Source organism: Colias croceus, chromosome 21 (genome assembly GCF_905220415.1).
Source record: "Colias croceus chromosome 21, ilColCroc2.1".
Taxonomy (NCBI): domain Eukaryota; kingdom Metazoa; phylum Arthropoda; class Insecta; order Lepidoptera; family Pieridae; genus Colias; species Colias croceus.
Window position 1 is genome coordinate 6,054,237 of NC_059557.1, and position 22,783 is coordinate 6,077,019.

At 30.8% G+C, this 22,783-nt stretch overlaps 1 protein-coding gene across 1 annotated transcript in view; it reads left to right on the top strand.

Moving 5' to 3' along the window:
* LOC123701195 (glutaredoxin domain-containing cysteine-rich protein CG31559-like) overlaps positions 1 to 22,783 on the top strand; it is a 69,719-nt gene that overhangs the window by 7,274 nt on the left and 39,662 nt on the right. Inside the window, exon 2 of the mRNA XM_045648592.1 lies at positions 14,320 to 14,375. The gene's annotated coding sequence lies outside the window, so the exon portion shown is untranslated. The remainder of the gene's footprint in view (positions 1 to 14,319; positions 14,376 to 22,783) is intronic.

Genomic DNA, 22,783 nt, shown 5'->3' on the forward strand with positions numbered 1-22,783 from the left:
TAATCTGAATGTATGTCTGTAACAATTGAGATCTTAATTTATTTAATTGTATCTTTTTGTTAATTTAAACTTTGTAATTCGTAATTTAGTAAACAGATTTTAAATTGAAAAAAAAATAACTATAACAGTTTGTCTCATCACGTCTTGTTGTAGAGATAAACTTACATATTACCTACCTACTGCAAATTCCATGCGACATGCCATAAGCTAATTTTCTCTACTATTTACTTATTTAGGGTATAATTATTTTGGTATTACGAGAGACGCAATTTCAATCAATATATATCGTTCCATATTTTCTTCATACATATTATGGCAAAAATAATTTAGCATTCCCTATTATTATTCAGCTATGTGTTCCTTCAAAGTGTTGTAGCTAAAGTTCTAAATAAAGAAGAAAACAAGTGTAACATCCAAACTTAGCATCCAAACTACTTATCTATATTTATTATTGTGTATATGTACTGTAATGTTAATTTGTGTGGTACAATAAATGGCTAAATAAATAAATACGTTGCAAGTTGCACACTATTAAGTGACATCAGATGCATCTACCTTCCTTCACTATACCATAAAAAACCTTTTTCTCAATACAAACCACAGTACAAAATCTAACTGGTCTCGCTGTAAGGCAATGTGTACGCCAAATTATGAAAAATTCTTGATGATATCTAGTTTCACAAATGTGGTACAGTTATAATACTTTCAATTTTAGCCATTTATTTCTTTACGAGAGAAATTTTCGTAGTTTTATTGCTTCTTATCTAGCTAGTTTAATGCTTAGTTATATAATACACTAGCGGTCCGCCCCGGCTTCGCCCGTGGTACATATTTCGCAATAAAAGGTAGCCTATGTCCTTTCTCGGGTATCAAAATATCTCCATACCAAATTTCATGTAAATTGGTTCAGTAGTTAAGGCGTGATTGTAACAGACAGACAGACAGACAGAGTTACTTTCGCATTTATAATATTAGTATGGATTTGGATGATACGTAATAATTAATTGTATTTAAATATTCATACAAGCAATATTTTATTAGGAAGATGATTAAAGTTAAATATGAATTTGTTTATAATTTGTGTTAGTTATGACACAACCCATTCGTATTTTACCTACATAAAAAAACATTTAAATTCGGAAGTAATTAGACCATATAATAATATATTTTAAATAATGTAATGAAACTTTTAAAAAGTAAGTAAGCATTTAAAAATAATATGAATCATAATATCTTAAACACAATACAGAAATTTCAGATACAGAAATATTTGCACGTATACTAATCTATTTATATGATATTGATATTTTGATATTTGAAATAAGTAATTTAAATAAATGACGTTACGATGACTAATGTTATAAATGTGAAAGTTAGTGTGTTTGATATCCAGTCACGCAAAAACTATTGAATCTATTTATTTGATATTTTAACGATACACATTTGAAGTATGGATTTGGAATTCGTTGAATAGGTACTAAAAATTAATAATCTAAAAGAGTTACATGTAACATATAAATACCTAAACTCAAATAAAGAAGAGCGTGTGTCCCGAGCACACATGACAGAAGTGAAACTACTTTGGCAAGTTTTAAAGATGCCAAAATCGTCGCCTTACTGGACTGTCGACCCTTTTTTTTTAAGTGGGGAAATCTTGCATAGATACCCACGGCTTCATCACCGGATGATGGACTAAATCCCCGCTCCATCGCCCGGTGCCCCTCGTTGGACTGTCGACCCTGAAATTCTCTCAACGCGCCTAAATCCATTGTAAACTGCAATTATTCTTTCAGCGAAACTAAAGGATGTACCTACAACATTTCTTAGTGGTTACACTTATTGTTATTATACAATCATATAAATAGATGTAAGTAAACATAGATATTACTTTGTGCCACACTGTTTTCTACAATCCTGCACACCGGAACAGAGGGACTGAAGTAAACCATAGCGTTTAGTACACATGCAAGTGCTTACAATCTATCACCACCATTAAGCAATAATTACATTCTCATTACTACTTACGGAGGCGTGTCCCACCATGATTACACTAGAAATGTGTTTTATGGGTCACTTATAATTATGTCAGTAACGGAGGCAAATGAATTAACGGAATCTAAACTGCTATTTCACCACAAATAATATGCCTTCGTCACAACTAGCTGTGCCCCGCGGTTTTACCCGCATTGTTCTGCTCCTGTTGGTATTAGCGTGATGATATTATTACCCTTAAACCTTCCTCGATAAATGGGCTTTATAACACTGAAAGAATTTTTCAAATCGGATAAGTAGTTCCTGAGATTAGCGCGTTGAAACAAACTCTTCAGCTTTATAATATTAGTATAGATATGTCTATTTCCTGTTCGCGGAAAATTTTAAAACGACTGAACGAAATTTCATGCACTAAATAGTAAAGAGATTTATGAATTAAAATAAAAATAAAAATTTGAGTAAATGTAATTAAAGGAAGTAAATTAAAAAAAAAAACCTCTCATTCATAGATTAACATTTGAAAGTTATTTTTCGTTTCCCGTCTGTAAATTGAGACTAAATATATATACCTATTCAACTTATCACTTACATGGTTGGTTTAAATTTAAAGAATTAAAATAAAGCCAGACTGTTTTAAACAGAAAATAATAGTGTTGATGAACTCACTCATTGTATGCACGGAACTACGTGGTCATACATTATTGATGTAGTATTATTTTTATACTGTCTTTATGTCTAACCACGTGCTAATAATAATTTAAAATAGATTTTGTGCTAGAATAATTGTAAAGGAAGTTTAGAAATTATAAAACTGTCTGTTAATCCATTTACATTTAAAATTTATCTTGCTAACTGTATTTAGCTTGCTACTTTAGAAGAATTTATATGATTTGAAAACAGCAGCACTTTCTTGTTGACTTTTCTCTGGAGAATGTGGTGTCTTTTTGTAAGTTCAAAAGCCATTTAAAAGTACCTAGTAGATATAGTTGAACATTCTACTATTAGTTGGAGTTTCGACTTGCCTGTAAAGAAAATAAATGCTTTAACATATTATGCCTTACCTTAGAGTTACAGTAGGTAGGTAGTAAACATATTACATATCTACTAGCTTTCCACCCGCAGCTTCGCCCGCGCAGTCAAAAAACACATAGTTAGTTCCCGTTCCCGTGGGATTTCCGGGATAAAACCTATCCTATTTCCCGGGGTAAAAAGTAGCCTATGTCCTTTCTCGGGTATCAAAATATCTCTATACCAAATTTCATGCAAATTGGTTCAGTAGTTAAGGCGTGATTGAGTAACAAACAGACAGACAGATTTACTTTCGCATTTATAATATTAGTATGGATTATATACTCTAAGTTCCTTACGGACTATTCCGCGAAGCAAAAGCTGAGCATTGAATTTTTGTAAATTAAATTATAATAATATTATTATAATAGCTAGATTGATGCATAGATAGACCAAACTGAGATGACTAAAAAACTTTAAGACCTAGGTGACCTAGGTCCCAGATCTTGCATATTTTTGTCTGACATTTCGGCACGATGTCATGAAATATAGTCACGATTCACGAACTCTTTTAATGGTACAGTAATAAAGATAAATTATACATTATTAGACGCAATTGAAATGTATTAAGGTAAGCATTTAATAGTTAGATTATTTTTTTGTTTTACTTCCAAGTGTTTGAAATCCGGTAATTGACATTTTGTTTAAAAGTAATACGCAATTATGTATCAATTAATGTATTAGCTTTAATTAAGAAATAACTATGTGGATCCTGTTACTATTATTTTGTAAGTACTAACATTGTATCCATTCATGTATACAGTACCTATAGGTACTAAGTAGATTAGTTTTTTTTTTGTTATTTACGTAGTTCCCAAATAACTGCTAAAAACCTGGTTCTTCAAATAAATTGATTTCAAACCCAGATCAAAACAACTGCCTAGTTTTAAAATTTTAAAGTTCCCTTTACTTAGGTACGTGCTGCAAAGTTATTAGCCTATTAGGTAATGTATTTATTTTACTAAGCGTCACCTTGTTCCACACAATTGGCAGAGGTACAAACAAAAGTACGTTAAATAGCATAAAATGGGTTGATTACGAAACCACATAACAATGGTGTTATACAAAATTTTCACTCGACTCGCTCGATCGGGCGTGTGATTGTCGAAATTTCCATTTGGCGCACCTTGCTCTGTGTCCAGCCTATTGTTAAGTAAAAAACGTTTATATATAGTAAAAACCGTAAAACGTGGGTGTTTTTTACTTGATTAGAGAATTTTAAACCCGCTTTATTAGATAATAATAATATTAATAAATCACTCATACATTGATTAGCTTATAACTAGGTTCCTTATTGTTAAAGTATTAAAAAGTAAGGCATTGATTTACTTCTGGCGAAAGGTACTAACATTAGGTAAGAAATAAGAATAAAAAAAACTTGTATTACATAAGTCTTGTAACAAAATAAACGGAATACTACCTACTAGTTACCAAAACATCATCAATAAATAACATCAACGTACGGGCAGATCCAGTTTTTACTTCGATCTCTAAATTTGACAGGTCCAGGAATCCTGAGGTCGTTGACCACGAAACCTGATCCTACATGTAAAGGGTTAAAAAAAGATAATGACTTCGTAATTTTGGGAACAAGATTTATTATCTTTCACGTAAGAATAAATGTCCACTTATGTTCGTCAAAGCAATTTATGCACATGAAAAATTTTGACATGATTGGAGTTTATGTAATTATTATTTTTTAATATTGTGCTACAGTGATAAAGTTATGTTTTACTGCTATGGGAAATCAGTTTGATTCTTATGAAAAAATATTCTGAAAGTATAAAATACTAGCTTTCCACCCGCGGCTTCGCACGCGTTTTCAAAGAAAAACCCGCATTGTTCCCGTTCCCGTGCGATTTCCGGGATAAAACCTTTATATATATCAAGTTACCCTCTATTTGTGTGCTAAATTTCATTGTAATCGGTTCAGTAGTATTTGCGTTAAAGAGTAACAAACACACACATACACATCCTCACAATCTTTCGCATTTATAATATTAGTAGGATCATGGGTAATTGTAGATGTTTTCTGATATCCCAGACTGGCAAACTTAATTATAATAAATAAATAAATAAATTATAACATGGTTGAATCGCAAACAAATTATTTATTGTTTTAGACTAATTTAGTAAACATTAGTATGTAATATTATCATGATGTAGACGAAAGTTTATTTATTAAATGAAATTTACTTATCTTACGCAATAGGTAGGTACTTACAAGTTTAGAACATGTTTTCTAATAATTTTTAATGTTAGTTTTGGAATTAATTACTTTTAAGATTCGTATCTCTTGTAATATGTAAGTTCTGAGTCTTAGTTATGATTCCTTCAAATTTCGTAATTCAGGAATACCCTAAAAAGACAAAAAGGAGTGACTTTTTTAATGATTTACCTTCCCGTGAACTACTTACGTCATAAAATAGACCATTTCAAATATTATGTCGATATAGTTACTGTATTCGAAGATAAACCTCTGTGTTATAAATATTATTTTTTACTCTTTGAAAGTAACAAATAATAAAAAACATATAGCCTCGTTAGTCGTTATGAAATTTCGATTAATTTATAATTTATATGTATTTCTATGAAACGATAAAAAGTTTCTTAACACCGGTAGATAGCGTTTGTATTCTTCTATTGTGTGAAAAATATAAAAACGTGCTATTCTCATAAACTTGTTGGGAAATCATAAAAATTTAATAGTTGTGAGGGCAATGACATTTAATTTAATAAAAATATTGCTTATTTTATAAATAGCGAAAACTACAAAGGCAAGTTATTGTCCAGTATAAATTGAACTTCTTTTTGTATGACAACGCGTACATTACAATTTACAGAATTCAAGCAGTGAATATAAAATCAAACTACATATTGGGTTTGAAAATTTCTTATGAGTCTATCTCGTTCTTGCAAATTGCTAGGTAGTATATTTGAGTACCGTTTTTAAGTATAATCGTGTCTAGATTTCATGATTAGAACATGGTTTTTAAGATGGTTTTAGTCGGCAAGTGATATTAAATATCGCTAGATGATAAGGAAATAGGTATTGGCATACGTTTGCCAGATCAGGGTTGAAACTATGATGTTTAAAAGCAGCATTTGTTCATCAGCTGTGTGGGAAAGTGATATCGCTAGACGTCCTATATAGCTGTCATTTTTAAATGTCTGAACTGAAGACATTATGATAATTTGTAACTTCTAAAGTAGATGTTACGATGTAATGTATAAGAATAATTGTACCGTTAAGTGCACATGTTATATTCTTTAATTATATCGTATAATCCAGTTGAATTACCAAATAATATCGTTCACTCATTCACCAATCACTACTAATGACCAATTTGTCAAGTTACGTCCATTTCTACGCAGTGAAAGTTATTTAGCCGACGTTGTTTGTGCCGTGTTATTTTTTCAATTGCCTTTTGAATATTGATTGAGGAAGTTTTATAGCGAATTCTTGTAAATAGCGTGACATCCGTCTGCTTCAGATAATTGTTCGACGGAAGGAACAGATTGTTTTGTGCACATACTGTAATGTGTTATTAACTCGTGTTATATGCTAGGAAATGTCTCCTTCTGTTAATAGATATCTGTATAATTTATGTTCTGGTATACGTGTGTAAGATATATGTAGCAAAATATTCAGGGTTACATTCTGTAGTCGAGACTTGACTCTCGAGAACTACTAAGTATCGTAAATTATTAAGGTTGGGGTTTAAAAAAAAATACTAATAGTGACTACACAAAATTGATAATTTTAATAATACTTTCACATAATTGCTCAAAACATAAATACTTATTGTTATTATATTTTTTAAACGAATAGACGGATAGAATTGCTTATACCTACTTTGTTATTTTTTACATACAAATAAAAAGATATAATGAACACACGCTAACCGTTTGACAATTTAACTGCAAAAATCACAGTTAACTGCTTCTTCATACTTATGTGAAACTAACTGTATATAAAACTATATACCGGTATAAGTATAAGCTTCACTACTTAGAAAACATAACTACATTATTATTGTATCACTACATAGTTAGTATAAAACAAAATCGCTTTCTCTGTACCTATGTCCCTTTGTATGCTTAATACGCAACGGATTTTAATGCGGTTTTTTTAATAGATAGAGTGATTCAAGAGGAAGGTTTTAGTATATAATTTATTAGGTTTTAGACAAAGCGGGCGAAGCCGCGGGCGATAAGCTAACTAGTATCTTCATAAAATCTTGCTAATTTTTTTGCCTTTTGGTTAAAATTAAACTGTTCTATTGTTACATGTTGGTTCAAAGAAAGTTCTATCCATTAGTTTCTGGAAGTTTCGAAATGGTATTGCATACCTCTGATTTGGCAATATTGTTGTGAATCATTAAAAGTTAACCAAGACCTTGCTTGCGTGTGCTTTTATGTTCTGTATTCTGAAATACCTTTGATGCGGTATGACTTTTACTTTTACTTTTTTAAATGATTAAGTTAGGACTATATCTGTTACGTCACATTCATATTACGTTATACGTATCCTGTCTATATCATTTTAATTAGAGCAACTAAAAATAAGGAGCTGATTCAAGAAGTTAATACCTATACCTACTTATCAAAATTTCTACTGTAACTATAGCCTAAGTAAGTAATATGTTATGCCAATTTGTATAATTTGATTAATTGACTGTTTTCCTACCTAAGAGATATAAACTAGATGACTGTAGCGAAATATAAACTGAAACATAAAATGTATTTCACATGACCTCCAAAAAATATCTTATGGACAAACTATTTCTGCATATTTCTGCGATCTTCACCATTGAGTGAATATCCTCTAATACTCTTCTAATGACTCATTTACATCAGATGACACGAAACGATGTTATTTGCATGTGCCGTCATTTCTCTTTTTACTTATATGGCGAGATCATTTATAAGGAAATGCATTTCTACATTTTTAACCTTATTCATATTTTCTTGGCAACATTGTTGGCAACTAAGTTTCTCAGAACATTAAAATAACATAATATTCTAGTTTCATATGCTGTAGGTAAATTGTATTATTTCGCCGTTTACAAACGGCATCGTCAGTTTACAAAGTCTCGACATTTTGTATAATGCCGATTTTTTGTTAATTAACCGATCTGCAATATATCTGTGTCATATGTTACAAAACAGTCTAGACATAATTATGGTACTGAATTATCTTTAGATTATTATAAATATGTTTCCAAACAAAAAGCAAGTTTTTTCCGATGACGCGACCGAGTGAACGACCTGCCAGCGAACGAAACATGTTCGTATCATTCATATTGATCTGTCAACTTTCTTCTTTATTGCTCACTGATTTCGCAGTTTCTTGGTCGCTAATGTTATTTTATTAACTCCTTCTTGCAATGGTTTTATTGCAATTTTATTATTGATTATCCTGGGTTCGATATACACTTTACTACATAACAACAAATACAATATTTATGCTAAAGAAAACCGACAAGCAACGTCTCACTTCATGACTCATGTGCACAAAAACGAATTCAAATTTCAATGTATAATTTAGTATTATAAGAATCATTCTTTATAAACGCCTCAAATGGACCGTAAAGAGAAATAAACATAATATATTTCTGTTACAGTCTATTGTTACATAGTATTATCTGGTCTATATGATCTTATAAGAGTATGACAGTTGCAGAATAAAAAAAATTCACGAACCGTAACGTTTAGATAGACTAGACTATTGAACCATGTAGATATGTATATAGTATAGCAAAGTTTATGTATCGATATTTTCAGGTGTAGATATTTTTAATTCGGAAATAGAAATTAAAATATCTTGATACGTCCGTGAGACACAGACAGTTATTTCTTCCGACTGAAAACTTTTACAATGGTCAAGATAAGTTAGCATGGTGACCGTCAACTGCAAATCCGTTAGGTTGAGCAGTGATCTGTGATGGTTACGTAGGTATAGTTTGTTATCACTATCAAGACATAGTACATATAAAATAAAGTCGCTTCACGCTGTTAATCTGCTTGCCCGTAGGTAGGTACATATATGTATATATGCTGAGTAGTTTAAAACTACGCAACGGATTTAAATGCAATTTTTTTTCAAGATAGAGCGGTTGTCGAGGAAGGATTTAGTATGGAAGCTTTTAGAATATAATTTGTTTAAGTTTTAGCAAAAGCGAGCGGAAAACTATGCAGTTAATCACATACGTAGGTTAATTATAGCCCTCGTTAAGTTCGTTAATAATTGTTTGATATCGTTTCTACAATCTCCAATTAAAAACCATGGACTAAATATTACTACTAAATTGGTCTGTATATGCAAATGTCAAGTTTGGTTATCAAGGAAGTAGATATTTAACAACATAACATATACCTAAACGACCTTGTTAAGTCGTGAACTGCTTACGGAAAGTAAACCTGAAGTTTGTGTTCACGTATGCTTTGTTTACAATAAAATCAACGTGTTTAATTATTTAAATTATGATTTTAATACTAAGGATGGGTTTAGTCAATGAGTAATAAACAGAATAAGCGAAAAAAAAGAAATTCAATAGGCATCTGAAGCTATTTACTCCCAACTTCAGTCTCCATCATCAGACCAGTTCGAATACCATATTAATGTATTAAGTATTAACAAATAAAAGATAAGAAGTAATTAAAATGCTTGTGCTTATTACATTAGATGCGTATTTACAAATCGATGAAATAAGTGTTAAATAAAAACAATGCAATTGCTTTATTCGTTGTTATGTTTTAAAAAAATTCTTTGGTAACCCTATTTCTTATTATAGCTACGTACCTACAATATTTAACTTAATCTACGAATTCTGTTTACTTATTTATACCGTGGATAGAAGAGATGTGGGGTTTTTTATAGACTGCAGAAACTTTGAAAAATATTTACTTTTCACTATCTCTCAATAAATATTTAATTTTATCTGAATTAAAAGGAACACCTTGTATGTACTTTAAACAGTGAAGTACTTATCCTTTCTAAACATAAAAACACTTCTTTACGAAAGCGCAAATTTCACTAAATATTTATATTAGATAGTAATAGGTATTATTTAAACGAGAAAGTTTGTAAATTTGTGAAGAATTTAGATGTTTATATAAAAATCCACACCTAAACATCTAACCGGATTTGCATGAAATTTAGCATAGAGATGGCTCGGATGAAACCATATTGTGTTTTTTACCAACTTTATAAGATATCTAAAATTATCAATTCCACACTAAGTTTCGTAATATTTTAACAATTAATAGCCTATTTCTCAGTAGTAACATGTCATAGGACCTACTGGTACTATATTACGAAATTAAATAGGTAATACTTTAAAACAAAAACTTAACTAATAACTAATTATTTCGAATCCTAACTTACTTTTTATTTCAAATTTTCAAAAGTTTATTATATTAATTTTAACAAAATGTTAAAGTTTCTTTGTCTGGCTATTGTTGGTTTCAATTTATTCAATTAGCCTTCTTCCAAAAACCGTTTGAAAAAGCTCAAATTCCGGAAGTAGGTATAATTAGGTACGATTCGGATGGCATTACCAAAGCTTTCGTAACACAGACAAATATGAACTAAAAGCAGCTGATTTTCATAACCAAATAAACTAAAAACCGGGTGTTATATAATTTTCATGGCCTGGGGGTTCGAGAAAGTGGCAGTTACGAGATTCTCGATACATGGCTATATGACACGCGACTCGGATGTGGGTCGATCGCTTTTTGTGAGAGAAATATTTGGTAAGGGCTTGGTTTTCTTGGCGGTATGTATTTGTTGTAAGGTGATTAAGGACATCTAAGGTTTCGTTTGTAAGGATTTTTCAAATCGGACCGCAGTTTTAATGTCGTCATTCAATCAAATAGCAGATTCAACAAGATGACTGCGTCTTATACAAATTGATCTAGCTTCTTATGATTGGATGGAAGAAATAATTGTTATTTTGTTAGAAATCGTGTATCAATAGGTATGAATGTTTCAATAAATTTGTTTTTTTGTAACAGTAACAGTGAAACATTTCTCCTGTTTTACCTTTACAACATTTTTTAAATCGAATAGGTAAATGAAGCGAAAAATAGGATAGAACAAAATTACAATTCTTCGATTCCTGATATTAATCTAACGATATCCCAAGGGTCTTTGCATTAGTGACCGAAAGAAAAAAAATACAAAAAAATGTTTTTGCTCATGGATTTCCCGTGGGATCCAGTTTGTAATTCGAGCGTGCTTTGTCAGCCATTGTAAAAACTAGGAACGTAATAAATTACTTGGAAAGATTGAGGTTAAATGATACTAAGAATTATTAGAAAATGAGAAGTTATCTCTTGAGTAAGGAAGACTTTAATATTTAAATTTTGACTCTTATGACTCTGTGTACCAACCTATTATTCAAGTTTTGAGGGTGTAAAATTATTAAAATGTTCTGTCTTCTATCTTTATTATAGGTAGGTTCTTTATATCCTACTTAATATTATAAAGTGATTATAAATGCGAAAGTTTGTGAGGATGTGTGTGTGTGTGTTTGTAACTCTTTCACGAAAATACTACTGAACCGATTACAATGAAATTTAGCACACATATAGAGGGTAACTTGGATTAACACATAGGATAGGTTTTATCCCGGAAATCCCACGTGAACGGGAATTATGCGGGTTTTTCTTTTAAAACGCGGGCGAACCGGCGAAGCCGCAGGCGGAAAGCTAGTAAGGATTAAGGAATAAGGATACAAAAGAAACAAACATCATAAGTACCGGACTTGAACTATTCTTAGACAAGTTTTTAAGTACATATTGTAATTTGTAATTAAAATTGAATATCGTTATCGTAATTCCAGAAGTTTCTCACACCTTTATATAATATATCTTTATTTGTGAAACATTTACAATAGGTACAAACCGGTCAAGCCATACTTCCCGCAAGATACTCCTTCATAATAAAAAAAAAAAACAAGAACCAGTCGTCTGTGAAACATAGCTTTACAACAAAGTGCTTTGATAGCTTCGATACTTTATAAACTACTAGCTGTGCCGTGGTTTTACTCGCATTGCTCCGCTCCTATTGGTCTTAGCGTGATGATATAATATAGCCTTCCTCGATAAATGGGCTATCTAACAACGAAAAAATTTATCAAATCGGAGCAGAGTTCCTGAGGTAAGTACGTTCAAACAGACAAACAAACTCTTCAGCTTTATAATATTATAGAAGATATAAATAGCAATGCGCAACACAATGAAAGTGTTAGGACCGGAAGCACTACCTGCCTTTGGGCATACCAATGTTATAACCTGTATGCGACAATGCTACCTGTGCCATGGGAATACAGGTGGTTATTGCGTAAGGTTATAATAGGATGAATGAGAAAGCTTGATTCATAAATTTATTGATATTTTTTAAGGTACGGCAGTCGTTTTTTTTTAGATATTGATCGAGCAGGAGTACCTATCTCGCCTTTGATAGTTTAGAACACATACCACTTTTAATACAAAATAAGTTACGAATGTAATGTTACGGTTCTATATCCTATTAAGACGCCAACAAATTTAGCTAGCTTTGTATGATGTATCTAGATTACATTGAATAAAGATTCGACACATTGTTTACTTATTGGGATACATGGAATGCAAATGCAATCTATACAATATCTACAAGAAGAACTTTATTTGTGTGTAAATAAACACATACACCATCTGCGCCTCTTCCATAACTTATTCATTGGTTCTTATTAAAAGTAAAACTATCTATAATAGATGGTCGATGAAAGCACAACGTGACATTTATTTTAACAACCACTTGTGCAGTTAAGTTGAACTTGTCTAGACCACAGAATTATCTAGATACTATTTACGTCTTCGGCCATTTTGAATTATAATCAGTTGTTTTTGCGCATCGCAAAGGGTTGAAAAACAGGCTGAGGTAAAAACATGATTGACATACATTGCAGCTATGTATCAATTAAATGTTCTACGTTTTAAGCGTTTTATTTTTTATTTTGCGTTCCTTGAATGGTTTATCTACGTATGTTGTGAGATATAAAATTAATAGTTATTCCTCTAAGTAGTCGTCGCTGAATTTCGTATAAAGCTGGAAACAAACTATCGGACGAAACTTACGGACGCGACTTAAGCCGCGACATATCCTTTATTTAACACACACGCATACACGAGAGAAAAAATAATAAACACAGAAAAAAAAACTTAATATGATAAATAGGCATCTCTGGCATGCAACCTTTGAATAGGATTTGTCTTACGAATTAAAATTAGATAGGTGGTATAATAATTGTATAAAACTATAAGACGTAAGTGGGCGAACCACAGATCACAGAAACTAAATCTCTATGGATCTAGACTAGATCTCTATGGGGCGAACCCTTAGGCTGACCTTTAGCGATCGGACGTCCGACGCGAATCTGGTGCGCTAGCTGTTTGATACACATCTATAATCGCGGCTGTAAGCCTTCGTCCGAAAGTCGCGTCCGTTAGTATGTTTGCAGCTTTATTGTACAAATGTAGATAGCTATACGTTTCAACGCGATACGTGCAATGTGTGAAAAGTGAGAGTCGATAGTTTGAAGTTTAATTTCGACTATTGTGTGTGTGTACTGTGCACATCCTAGTATAATAATTTTTATACAATATTTTGTAAAGACCCAGAACCTAATTTACCAAGTTATATTTATAAAAGGAAACGACAAAAAATTTGAATTTGTCACTAAAAATAAAACGAGTTTAGACAAGGTTGGTATAAAACTTGCTTCTAGGACAATACTAAAAACATGTTTACGTTATTCAAAGCAATAATTACAATCATAAGTTTTTGATCAAATTGGTTCTTTAAATAATTTGCTATGAACTGTATAATCTACAATGAATTCAGAATATTAAGAATCGAATGAAAAAGATTAATTCGGTTAGGTTTTGATATGACAATGTTAAAAAAATTGTGTTTTCTTTTTCTTCATGATTTTTTATTATAACATAATATAAGATAGGTATTGATATAAATTTAATTATAAAGTACTAGCTTACCCCCCGCGGCTTCGCCCGCCTTGTCTAAAACCTAATAAATTATATACTAAACCTTCCTCTTGAATCACTCTATCTATTAAAAAAAACCGCATCAAAATCCGTTGCGTAGTTATTAGATTTAAGCATACAAAGGGACATAGGGATCGAGAAAACGACTTTGTTTTATATACTATGTAGTGATGTTTCAATATTAACAATATTTATGTTTCTTTACAGGATATTCAGTGGTCACTCAGAGGGAAGATCAAGACAATAGCTTATATCTTAGAAACGTGAGTTATAGTTACCTACTTACTATTTTTTATTACACCTAAGTTACTTTTTAGGTATGGTTTTCTGATCAGAACTGCGAAGGAGTGGAATTCCCTTCCTCCTACTGTGTTTCCCAATGAGTACAATTTGGATTTATTTAAGAAAAAAGTGAATAGGCTATACCTCTCTGATCAGGCATGCTAACTGAGTGGACCGCATCTGCGCTTAACATCAGGCGAGATCGCGGTCAAATGCCTGAACAGTCTTTGAATAAAAAAAAAAAAAAAAAAAAATGGTAATCAATTATCTGTAAAATACTCCTGACTGGTTTTTATGTGAAATAATAAAAATAAATAGATTACTATCATATTTAAATAAAAATTAATAACGTTGTGTTCTTATTATTTATATTATCTATTGAATTACATACCAAAGTCTCATTGTATCATTGACTCCTAAAAAATAAAAATAATAAAACAAATAAGTACTTAAAATAAAATGCCAAATAGTCAAGCTTTAATCTTAATAAATACCTGCCATTAAGTCTAAAACGGTACTAAATTAGCAATTTAATTGCCAATTAATATAAAAACAAATAAATCAACGAACTATTTACATGTCATAATAAAAATGTAATATAAGCGATATGTTAATAGAGACAGGCGTGAATCTCTTTCACTTATTATTATCTAACTATGATGTAAGAATTTGTTTTAATGTCTATAAAAAGAACCACCTGCTTTCCTTCCAATGAGTAACTACAACTAATAACGAAGATGCGATCGATTTTTATATCAATTCGGTTTGTTTATTTTTATATCAATTCAGTTTATAACTTTTATTTTTTTCGTAGATAAGTACTTTTTAATGAAGTTTTCTTTCACATAAATCTTCAGCAAACAATTCCTAAACTATCTCGAAAGAAACTAGAGTAATAAATAGAGATCGGATTATATGCACTAACAAAATGCCAAAATATGCATGCAAATATGCACTAAAAACGACTGATATGCCTAAAATATGCACATAAAAATCAAAAAAACCTTTATTATTTTTATATATTTAAATCAAAGATTGTACAAAAACATTGAAATTTTCTTGAAATTGAGTATAGTTTTTGTGCCAATATATAATTAAGCATTTTTATCAAATTTTCGAGCGCAAATTTGTGACGTTTGTCACCCGCGAGCCCAGTGTTGCCACCTTAACCCTTTCCGGGCTAAATCTAGCCCTTTTTTGGAATTCAACCCGTGTTTTACGTTTTTAGCCCCAAAAGGGTAATCTAGCCCTATTTTGAATGGCTCAAAATTTACTTAAAATGGAGCCCATTTCGTAATTTTTTGCCATTTTACCATGCCAAAATAGGGTTTGATTACTCGCTGAGCGTTCTGATTGGCTAATAAAGGTTAGTCGACCAATCAAAACTCCCGCTACTTAACGATTTATGCACGAAATATGCACGATTGGGGAAAAAGGCTAAAATATGCACTAACGCCGTAATTAGAGAGTTTTATGCATTTGCATATGCAAATATGCAAATGCATATAATCCGATGTCTAGTAATAAATTTTTCTAGGAATGGGATATAGCTTTTCCATGATTATTATAATCTCTATTTTATAAGTAGGTAAATATGAAATTAATGTAGCAGGTACGTGATTTTTTTATCTGATCTTTTTTTTCTGTTATTTTTATTTTGTACATCCTATGAACAAGAAACCCTAAAAAGCATCGCAGTAAATATTAATACATACCTAACTAAAATTATTACTAGTTTGAGATATTGAATTAAAATTTTGCATCCCAGATTTATGAGCATTGTAAAATTCTAATAAATTGTTATATACAAATTGGCATCTAAATTTATTGTTCAACTTTGCACCTGCAAAGGTCATATTATATAACGGCACTAAAGTAATGTCCACTATCGATTTATAACCCAAATTGCTTCCACATAGTGCTATTAAGAAATAAATAAGTACGAGAGACTATAATGGTATTATTGTCTACTAGCTGTGTCCCGCGGTTTTACACGCATTCTTCCGCTCGTGTTGGCATTAGCGTGATGATTATTGCCTATAGCCTTATTCGATAAATGGGCTATCTAACACCGAAATGATTTTTCAAATCGGTATCAGTATCAGTAGTTCCTGAGATTAGTGCGTTCAAACAAACTCTTTTAGTATAGATTCTTTGGTATTAACGTTAAATTCTTATTTTTCTGATCAATTATGACGAAATAAATAAGTACCGTTTATTCAAGTAATTTTCAATAAGTAACCGTGAACTTAGTCGTCTTCAGTAATAGAATTCAGTATAAAATGTTCCAGAACACCGTACTACGTAAAAACCAATACAAACAGTTAGAAACCGCAATATCCCATCTCTTTGAATGAAGTCATTCATGTGTCCTTGTCCTAACGTTTCTAAGCCATATAAAAATAAAAGCGATAGAAACTGAGCTAACGCCTAACTATGTAAAGAAACTTGTCCGATCCGTCTGTCCATCCGTTGAAACTTGACCAATAACTCTTTAATGGGAATTTAGAGCAGGCTTGGAAAGTCATTGCTGTTATTATTAGTAAAATGTCTTGCGATTTTATTCGAGATACCTATGTGTAACTAAGTTACGTCAGTGTAATTAGTAAATTACATAACAATGTATAATATTATAATTGTAGTCATATAAGTCCAAGGCTGCAAAATTTGAGGAATCAATATATTTATTATACCTTCTCGCATCCCAAAAAGAAACAATATTTTGAATAAATAAATCATTATTTATTTAAAATGATTTATGACCCATTTCGATAAAGATTTATCACTCAAACATCAAAGTTACAAATTGCAATCGTTATTATTTTTAATTATACTTAACATTTAAAGTTCATTGACGAAAATGTTTGATTGGGTGCTAAATAAATCATCCGAATATTTACAAATTAGGACACAATTGTCAAGGTGATCGCGTGTAAAATAAAAACACGTAATTAATTCAAACATAATCTTAATTATAATTTAGAAACAGGTGTTTTAATTATGCGACAATTAGAATAAAGTCGGACAAAAATTGAAGATCTATATTAAATGATAGTACACTCGCGAAGTATAGCTATTATTCTGTGTAGGTATTATTCATACTTACATACCAACTCTTTAATTAAATTTAATGACTAATATTAATGCCTTTATTGGCGCAGTATTCTATAACCAAAATAGGAAATATGGCACAAGGATTGTGAAAAAATGTAACAACCTTCGAATTTGTAAAGTCAATGCTTAAAATTTATTTATAATGAATATCTATTCGGATGCAGTGTATTTTTCTATAGTTCAGGATAAGATTGCGAAATGTCCCTTAAGTTAAATATCTTATTAATTACTATTTATATATTTTAGACTAGCTTACCGCCCGCTTTGTCTAAAACCTAATAAATTATATACTAAAACCTTCCTCTTGAATCACTCTTATCTATTAAAAAAAACCGCATCAAAATCCGTTGCGTAGTTTTAAATTTTACAAAGGGACATAGGGACAGAGAAAGCGACTTTGTTTTATACTATGTATTTATATTTAGAAGATAATTATCGATAAAAGCATAACTCGTAGGTTTAAACCTATTCTGGTGAAACATAATATTCATAGATTTATCTTCGAAAGCGTCAAACCATCTCGTTAAGTGCTATGTAGAAACATGATCTGTGAAATTGTTTAACAAAACATCTTCTAAATAAACACTACAATTAAGGATATACTAGAAAGTTTTTAGTGTGCTAATAATACTTAAAATATTATTTCACATATTTCAGCATTTGTAGTTTCGTATGACTTTGAAACGACTTTCCGATCGGTAAGGTAATTTTGAGATCATATTTCTATTATAAATGTTAACTAACTCCAAGCATGAAATTTATAAATAGGAATGGTTTAAATCTAACAAAAAAAATATCTTTGTAAGTCAACATTGGCATCGAAAGCTTCGTTCGGAAATCGTTGCTGAATACAACCATGTCCTATCATTAACTCAAATACGCATTTTCATCCATAAATAGATACGAAATTATATTTAAAAACAACACCAAAGTCCTTCATACCTCTTTCATTAGCATTCCTAAAGAGATACAATTTTATTCTCGTATTTTTTCCATTGATTCTATGCGACCTTGACTTGACAGGTTGACTTTTGTGCAAATGGCGGGTTTAAAAGGCCAAAATGATTATAATCTCATAACAGTAATCATAGATATATTACGTAGAACATTCTTGTGCCATCATTAGATATGAGGATGATAGTTTTAGAGGTCGAATAATGCAGTTATGATATGTTTTGAGAAAAGTGTAGGCCGGACTCCTGAGTCCTGTGTAGAATTATTATACAAATAGGTACTTATCTTTTGTAAAATAATAAGGTATGTTAATAAGCTCTTTATATAAAATCAAATTAAATATGTGACCTAAAGCCTAAGCTATTCAAATACATACCTATTGTAAAAATCGCCTTTAAAATTGGACACAAAAATTCTTATGACTTATTTATATTATGTCTTATGTCATTTCAATTGGTTATCTGATAAAAATAATTTCAAATGATCATTTGACCCAATTTTTTTTGTTTATCTTTAGACCGTGTGAATTTTAGTCATATCTCACCTTTTTTAGGTTATACAAATGGGTCACTTATCTGAATAAATAAAGTTTACGGAAGAAATCGATAAAAACGTATAGGTATGTGGGTAAAGATAGCGCATTAACTTTGAACTATGAAGTTTCATGCAAAGAAAGAGTAAATAAGCACCAGACATTTTTATACGTAGCCGTGCTTCTGTTTTGTCCCGATTTACACTTAACCGATAGGTATTAATTAAATTTTAATGACGGATAAGGTAACCTCTGCTCGTACAAGTCGGCTCGCACTTGACCGGCATTTACTATTTCTTACAACAAAAGTACCTACATTGTTCAAATAACTACGCCACTAGCCGCATTCCTTGCTACTAATTAGTATTAATAAATTTGCAAATGGACGTGGATATGCTAATATAATGGCTAAGCGTGAGGTCGCGTGCTTTATGTGTGATACGTGACACTTCCTTGGAAGTTAGACCCAGTATGGGGTACAATATGACCCGTAATAAGACAAGGGGTATAGAAGTGTTCAATTGAAACTCTGCTTAATTTCAAAAGCTTGATTTCAAAAATATAGGCAGATTTTTTGTCAATAATCTAGGTATAATTATTTATAACACATTTTCAGTTAATAAAAGGCAGAATCCGTCCTCACTGGGATCGGGAGGTGCCACTTGAAATAAGAAGTAGGTAAATAATGAAATTTTTTAACAAAAATCATCGAATGTGCTAAATTAATAATAAGATAATATTACAGAAGCCTTATTAGACGTGAACAATAGTAAATTGAGCCAATACAATCGAAACTTAGCCAATACAATCGAATTCTAGAACGATCGAGAAGAAAATGGTAGGTAAATAATTATTATCTAAATTAGGAATAATGAGCTTCAAGTCTATCAAATTGCCTCTGTGACATAACCGTCATAATTGGGCAACCAGTTAAACTAATTCGACGCTTATTACCATAGCGTAGGCTTCACTTTTACGTAACAGTCATCTTGTTTATTGACAATTGTTACTTTCACTATATAGTAGAGCCATTTTAATAGGCAACATTTGACAGTTCAACAAAATTCAACAACGTAACCTAGTAACGACGACATAGAATAACATGATATTTCGTTTTGTTAGAACTGCACATTTGCTTAACTTTTTTCAATTACGATTACATATTTATAATTATAATGACCGATACAAGTTATTTTAATATTTCATTTTACTGATAAACCATCCTAAACATAATAAACAATTTCTGAATTGAAGAACTGACGTCGCTACAATTTTGTGTCAATAAACCTTTTTTTCTTTTTAAATACTAGAGACGTTACTCTAAAAATCGAAATCTGATATCTAGAATCGATTGCATTGATTACTTGTCAATAAAAATCATCATAAGTTAATAAATTCGATTGACAAATGTTTCAAATCCGTATCGATTAATACACTTTAATCGATGTTTTTAAGCAGGTTACCTCTCTTCGAACATAAAATTGATAGACGTCAAATGTTGCCTATTAAATTGGCTCGACTATAGGTATTAAATATTTATTGGTATACGCCCATATACTTTTCGTATTGCGACAGGAGTGTTTCTTGATTTTTTTATTGAATACAAAATGTACAATTATATAATTATCTATCTATCTACCTACTTAATGAAACTCTCAAGAGGAAATACTTTTTTAACTGTATGTAGGTACCATTTTTTCTCCGAGAATGTTTTATGGGCGTTATAAAAACGATAATTTTGAATTTTAAATTGAAACAAAAACTCCCTTGACGTAGGTATGATAGGAAATTTTCTATGAGTATGACTTACCTTAAAAAGCTGAGAAAAAATAACTAGAACATAATTTAGTAAGCAACGTGCGTTTAACATCAATTTATATACTGAATTAATCATTCAAAACATGACTTAGGCACATAAATTACGAGTCTCGAAAAATACGCGACCTTTGGGTTTTTTCATTTTTGTTTATCCAGCGATAATATTATACATGTCATGTAAATCAGTTTTAAAAAGGTCAAAAACATGAATTATATTAATTTATTATTGTTAAGACAGTTAAGACACATAACTTGTTTAAAATTCGCACTAAAATAACTTAGATTGAAAAAGGTCCATCAACAAACAAATGACAATTCGTAGTTTATTTCCTGAAATAATTTTCGATAAAGTCGTAAATATCATAGTCAACCAACAAAGTCACGACTACAAACAATTCACATTCAAATAGATTAAATAATGCCTTTTAGTAGACGTCATACTGTATTTAAGAGTCCTGACATATCACATTGTTTATAATAATTAATCAATGTAGGTATTTATAATGTTTTTTTTTCTCCTAATATGTAGGTATACGTAAACCCGAGCCCTTCATAGCCGATCAAAAACAAATGAAGACTAAAGCGCTTCTAAACTTCTTTTATCAAATTCTTTATGTTTGGATTAAAATTATAACCCCTCCACCAGTCAATTTTTCAATGCACATATTGTTTGCCTGTCATATCTTTATTTTAAACGCAATATAGAACTATTCAACCAGCCATTTTTCATCTTCCTGCATGAGTCAAAGCATATCGACTAGTTTCTAGAGATTTCGATATCTCAGCGCGGGAAACGCGGTCACTAGAAGCAATCGTTAAAATGTACGTATCTTCTCTCAATTATTGAGCATTAATAGATAATTGACAAACTAGAGAAAGTGCATTATAACCGTCACGTCTCCATAAGTTTCCAATGAATGAATAATTCATAATCAACATTAAGATGTTTCAAATGATAAACGTTCATTTCCGCTCCGTTAATTTTTCTCACATTAGATACATTTATTTGGAAATATTTGGAACAATCAAAAAACAGAAATCTTGGAACAAAGACGATAATATCCTTTCAGCAAGCTTTCAGCCATTATTTTTCTAAATCAAATTCTTCGATTCGAAGACATGATTCATCGTTAGAAAAATTACTCGGAACTAAATTAAAACAAAATTTTGTTTATTCTTACTTTAACAATATATTTTTTTAATTAGGTACCTCGTAATCGAATCTCCAGGAGATATCAAATCCAATGAATTTGACATAATCATAATATAATACATTTATACATATAGAATTTTCAGAACCTACTTTAGTTTTTCTATAACAAACCACACAACTAGCAGAGTTAAGTCTTAATAAATTTCGATTAAAGCCCCAATAGACTCTTCTTTAGTCCCAACGTATCCATTATGACATTGCGGTTATATCAAGGTATAATTCAGATGAAGCTACTCGTAATATTTTGCGTAATTTACAAATAAGCGGTTCAAAAGTCATTGCAATCGGTTACGATTTTATTACAAAACATTAAATGCTTCAAACTTTTAACTTTATTGGACACGGTAAGCATTTTAGTATGATTATATAAATTTGTTGTTGTTTACAGTTGAATGAATATATACCTACCAACCTACCTACGTAGAAACCTACATAGTTACCTACCTACTTTTAAAAAATTAGGTTACCTACTTGCATTGATTGATTGCAATGCAAGCTCCACCAATAAGCTTTAGGTACGCTATCTATCAATGCCTTATTCTAAAACTGAAATGCTCAAAAAATATAGTCAGGACTTAGCAAGTTAAATACGATAAAATACTAGATATAACAATTTGTTGTTTTACAAACAAACATGTTCAATATGAAATATTGAATGTATATTTTATACCTAGGGTATAAATTTTATACAGAACATACCTTTGTTGAAATGCTATGAATCTATCTATACATATAATAAATCTGTAGAAGGGTCAATT